We start from the raw sequence: 6,000 nt of genomic DNA on the forward strand, positions 1-6,000 counted from the left end.
GGATACTGATGAAAAGCTGACAATAACAAAAATAATTAAATTATGGTTACATACGAGAAAGGATATTTGTTAATTGAAATTTGGGCATAAAAAAGATATTTCATGCAAGCAGCAGTGATTCTACGTGTCATAAATTAATGATTTACAATTTACTTAAATACTGGTAAGCCAACGGCCTTGCCGCAGTGGTAACACCGGTTCCCGTCAGATCACCGAAGTTAAGTGCTGTCTGGCTGGGCTAGCACTTGGATGGGTGACAATCCGATCTGCCGAGCGCTGTTGGTAAGCGGGGTGCACTCAGCCCTTGTGAGGCAAACTGAGAAGCTACTAACTTGAGAAGTAGCGGCTCCTGTCTCGTAAACCGACATCGACCGGGAGAGCGGTGTGCTGACCAGATGCTCCTCCATCTCCGCATCCAGTGACGCCTGTGGGCTGAGGATGACAGAGCGGCCGGGCGGTATCGTTGGGCCTACCAAGGCCTGTTCGGACAGAGCTTAGATTTTTTAAAATACTAGTACACACAGAAGTGTGTAGCAGTACACGGTAGTCAGAACCAAGTCTATAGCGTCTTTGAATGTCAAAACCATTTCAATGCAACTAGTGCTTATCTGGCGGCGATCTTGTTCTTAAAAGCGATGTACTGTGAGAAACAGTGTACTTGTCTTCCACAAAAAACAAAAATGCGTTGAGATACTATGTACTAGTACTTTGTGCTACGTACGTCTCATGTAAAGATACAGTTGGAAAGTGATTTAAAGCAGTGCAGAAAAGTGCTACAAGACGAGCGCAGATCATAGAGTACTACTACAGCCAGTGAACGTACATCCAATAAGTCACCAGAACATATTTCCAAAAAAAACATTTCGCCACAGTAAGTCATTTTGCCAAGAAATTCGCCATAGATTTTGTCCCATTTCTATGTAGGGAGGTACGCGATCACGATACAATGAAGACTGTGGAAACTCAACAGACTGGAGGTAATCTAAGTAATACTCTTCGTAACGTAAACAATACGCTGCCTGGTATAAAAGTGAATCGCCCAGAGGGGCAGGAGGAAACGAAATGAAATTTTCTGGGTTGACAGCGCTCGTGATGTTATTTCAGTGATAGCAATATTGAGACAAATTTACAAATAACCTGGCAGTATGCCAACAGCATGACGTTACACGTTCTCCGGCCTCGATGCATGAACTGATTCGGTTGTGTAGGGTGTCATAAAGCAGTTGTGTCCTATCCTGAGGCAAGCTGTCCCAATGTTGTTGTAACTGGTCCTTGATATCCGACGCACAAGCACAAGTTGGTCCCACGCGTGTTCTGTCGGGGACAGATGCGGTTATCTAGCAGGGTGGGACATCAGACTCACACAGACAGTTCATAGAGACACATGTGTGTGGACGAGCGTTGTCCTGTTGAAAAATAGTTCTAGGATACTGTAGCATGAGTGGTAACACATGAGTTCCGAGTAAAAGGTTTTGATGTTTTGCTCTAGGACATATGAGAGTAGATTTGGTGACATGGAATCTCCTTGTCCAGCTCATCTCCCAATTCAACATCTATCTTTGTTCTGCTGAAGTGTAACTGAAGGCAGCAGAAGACGTCATTCCGCCGATGAGCTTTCTGTAAACACCTGGAAGTCTGGAAGCAGCGGTGGAGTCAACAACCACCTGCTGAAGAGCCTTCCACCGGGGGTCCACCGGCCATTTGCTAATACGAGAGTTATTCGGAAAGTAAGGAACGATCGGTCACGAAATGGAAAATACAGGTTCATAACGGGTGGCAGGGACAAAGAATCCAGTGAAATTTTTTTAAGTGCTTTATCTGAAAACTACCTTGAGCAGTTAAACAGAGAACCGACTCGTGGCGATAACATATTAGACCTTCTGGTGACAAACAGACCCGAACTATTTGAAACAGTTAATGCAGAACAGGGAATCAGCGATCATAAAGCGGTTACTGCATCGATGATTTCAGCCGTAAATAGAAATATTAAAAAAGGTAGGAAGATTTTTCTGTTTAGCGAAAGTGACAAAAAGCATATTACAGTGTACCTGACGGCTCAACACAAATGTTTTGTCTTAAGTACAGATAGTGTTGAGGATCAGTGGACAAAGTTCAAAACCATCGTACAATATGCGTTAGATGAGTATGTGCCAAACAAGATCGTAAGAGATGGAAAAGAGCCACCGTGGTACAACAAACGAGTTAGAAAACTGCTGCGGAAGCAAAGGGAACTTCACAGCAAACATAAACACAGCCAAAGCCTTGCGGGCAAACAAAAATTACGCGAAGCGAAATGTAGTGTGAGGAGGGCTATGCGAGAGGTGTTCAATGAATTCGAAAGTAAAGTTCTATGTACTGACTTGGCAGAAAATCCTAAGAAATTTTGGTCATATGTCAAAGCGGTAGGTGGATCAAAACAAAATGTCCAGACGCTCTGTGACCAAACTGGAACTGAAACAGAGTATGACAGACTAAAGGCCGAAATACTAAATGTCTTTTTCCAAAGCTGTTTCACAGAGGAAGACTGCACTGTAGTTCCTTCTCTAGATTGTCGCGCAGATGACAAAATGGTAGATATCGAAATAGACGACAGAGGGATAGAGAGACAATTAGAATCGCTCAAAAGAGGGAAGGCCGCTGGACCTGATGGATTACCGGTTCGATTTTACACAGAGTACGCGAAGGAACTTGCCCCCCTTCTTGCAGCGGTGTACCATAGGTCTCTAGAAGAGCGTAGCGTTTCAAAGGATTGGAAAAGGGCACAGGTCATCCCCGTTTTCAAGAAGTGACGTCGAACAGATGTGCAGAACTATAGACCTATATCTCTAACTTCTATCAGTTGTAGGATTGTGGAACACGTATAATGTTCGAGTATAATGACTTTTCTGGAAACTAGAAATCAACACTGTAGGAACCAGCATGGGTTTCGAAAAAGGCGATCGTGTGAAACGCAGCTCGCGCTATTCGTCCACGAGATTCAGAGGGCCATAGACACGTGTTCCCAGGTAGATGCCGTGTTTCTTGACTTCCGCAAGGCGTTCGATACAGTTCCCCACAGTCGTTTAATGGACAAAGTAAGAGCATATGGACTATCAGACCAATTGTGTGATTGGACTGAAGAGTTCCTAGATAACAGAACGCAGCATGTAATTCTCAATGGAGAGAAGTCTTCCGAAGTTACAGTGATTTCAGGTGTGCCGCAGGGGAGTGTCGTAGGACCGTTGCTATTCACAATATATATATATATATATATATATATAAATGACCTTGTGGATGACATCGGAAGTTCACTGAGGCTTTTTGCGGATGATGCTGTGGTGTATCGAGAGGTTCTAACAATGGAAAATGGTACTGAAATGCAGGAGGGTCTGCAGCGAATTGACGCATGGTGCAGGGAATGGCAATTGAATCTCAATGTAGACAAGTGTAATGTGCTGCGAATACATAGAAAGGAAGATCCCTTATCTTTTAGCTACAATATAGCAGGTCAGTAACTGGAAGCAGTTAATTCCATAAATTATCTGGGAGTACGCATTAGGAGTGATTTAAAATGGAATGATCATATAAAGTTGATGGTCGGTAAAGCAGATGCCAGACTGAGATTCATTGGAAGAATCCTAAGGAAATGCAACCCGAAAACAAAGGAAGTGGGTTACAGTACGCTTGTTCGCCCACTGCTTGAATACTGCTCAGCAGTGTGGTATCCGTACGAGATAGGGTTGATAGAAGAGATAGAGAAGATCCAACGGAGAACAGCGCGCTTCGTTACAGGATCTGGAATAGAACGGAGAACCGATAGAGGTACTCAAGGTACCCTCCGTCACACACCGTCAGGTGGCTTGCGGAGTATGGATGTAGATGTAGAACTGTGTCTAGTACGCCCGTCGATCGCATCATGTCGCTCTTTTCAGTTCTGAGCTCACAGTGAGAACGTAAAAATGGCTAGAAATTAGCGTCTCCCGCCAAATATGAGGGCCTGTCAAAAGATTTCGCCTCAAGCTATGCAATCCAGATAACGTAACTGTCATGTGGTTCGTTCTACACGACAATTCTCGGCCGCACTCTACAGGGGCAATGAAGATGCTCCTGCAGCGTTTTCGATGGGAAGTGTTTGATCACGCACAATAAAGCCCGTAATTGGGTACTCCTGAGGTTCATCTCTGCTCATATCAACCGCTGGCCATGAAGACAGTATTTTGACACAGACATCGAGCTGCAGTCCAGAGTAGAAAGTTGTCGGAAAGCACTGGCGGCTGTATTCTATAACGAGGGAATTGAAAAGTTGGTACAAAGCTACGACAGATGTCTAGGTCTGAGCTGCGATTGTGTAGAGAAGTAGCTGGAAGTCGTATCTTCAGCGAAATACTTCCCTCAGAGGCCTATCCTTCCGCATGGAAACATGCGGAAATTGTGACTATCCCGAAAACCGCCAAGGACGCACGTCAAGCAGTCAGCTACCGACCCCTCAGCTTGCTGCGTTCCCTCCAAAAGGTGCTCGAGAGGCTTTACGCGAAAAATCTGATGCAACGCATCACGCAAGAGAGTGTCATACCAGACAAACGGTTCGGATTTCGGAGCGGCCATTCCATCTCTCAAGAGCTGCTGCGGTTGGTGGACACGGCTGTGAGGGCGCTAGAAACAGGGGAATACCTTGGCGCGGTGCTTCTAGACTTGTCCAGGGCTCGTGTACATACTCTTTGTGCACGGGATACTGACGTCACACGTAGTACTCTGCGGTTGTACCCTGATGGGAGGGCCTTCTATGTGAGGGTATACTTCCGATCATTCACTGAGCGGCAGATACTTACAGGAGTGCCGTAGGGCACGGTGCTCGGCCTCTTACTGTACTTCTTGTACACTGCCGACGCACCGCGGATGGCGCGAGTAAACATGGTACTATACGTCAACAATACAGCGTTGTCCATCCGCAGCATGAATGTGCAGACGATGACACACCGCTTCCAGATCGGGGGCGACCCATTGGTTTCATGATCGACGAAGTGGCGCTTGAAACTCAACGCTGCCAAGAGCCAGACAGTAATTTTCACCCGAAGGATGCTGCCTCCAGATTTGGCGCCTGTCAATATCCTGGGCGGCCCCATCCCATGGATGAAGACCGTGAAATAGCTCGGGTGACACTCCGTAAGAGGCTGACATGGGCGCCGCATATACGTGACGTCAGAAGCAGCGGAGATGGGCGCTTACGCGCCTTCTGTGCCACAGCACCACGGTGTTAACTATCTACATAAACTTGTCAGACCGGCATTAGAGTACGCGGCCATCGGGTGGGGAAAAGGCGCCGACATTCACACGGTAGTGCTGCAGATGCTGCGGAATCGGGCTCTTAAGTAGCTCTGCGCCTACCCATGTTATATTCAATTCGTCTGTTGAGCGAAGAGACAGGTATCCCACTGCTGCATGGCAGATTCCGCCAGACCGCTGTTGCCTTCTACGAGGAGGCGGGCTACTCCCACAATGGCTCACCCTGGAACTGGGCCACCAACAACATTGCAAGCCGACGACACATTGCCGAATCTGCCGAGAATATAATTGTTTCCGCTGCGAATTTTTTTTTTTCCGCTGTAGCTTGAGGACAAAAGCATCCCCACATCACCTGAGGCCAATCCAGCAAGTCAGATAACCACAACACCACATCAAGAGGTTCAGCAGGAATAACACGTTGATGTTGAAATGTCAACATTTTGAGCAAGGAATGTTCGCCAGACAAGCGACAGTGACAGTATACCCACACGGGTTGAATCGAACCTTGATCATTTGCGACTATTAGTACTCATTTAGACAAATCCGACTCAAAATCTCTGTCAAAATGTATGAATCCTTGAAAAGTAGTAATTGATATTCATTGCTCCATTCTACCAATTGGTCTACTGCTTGAAAATACTCCGTTGTGTCGTATTCTCTTCCACAGCCGACTCAGTTCTTTGTCTAACTAAAACTGATTTCTTTTTCTAAGCTGTTGGCGATAATTTTAGTTAATAT

The sequence above is a fragment of the Schistocerca americana genome, chromosome X (assembly GCF_021461395.2).
Source record: "Schistocerca americana isolate TAMUIC-IGC-003095 chromosome X, iqSchAmer2.1, whole genome shotgun sequence".
Taxonomy (NCBI): domain Eukaryota; kingdom Metazoa; phylum Arthropoda; class Insecta; order Orthoptera; family Acrididae; genus Schistocerca; species Schistocerca americana.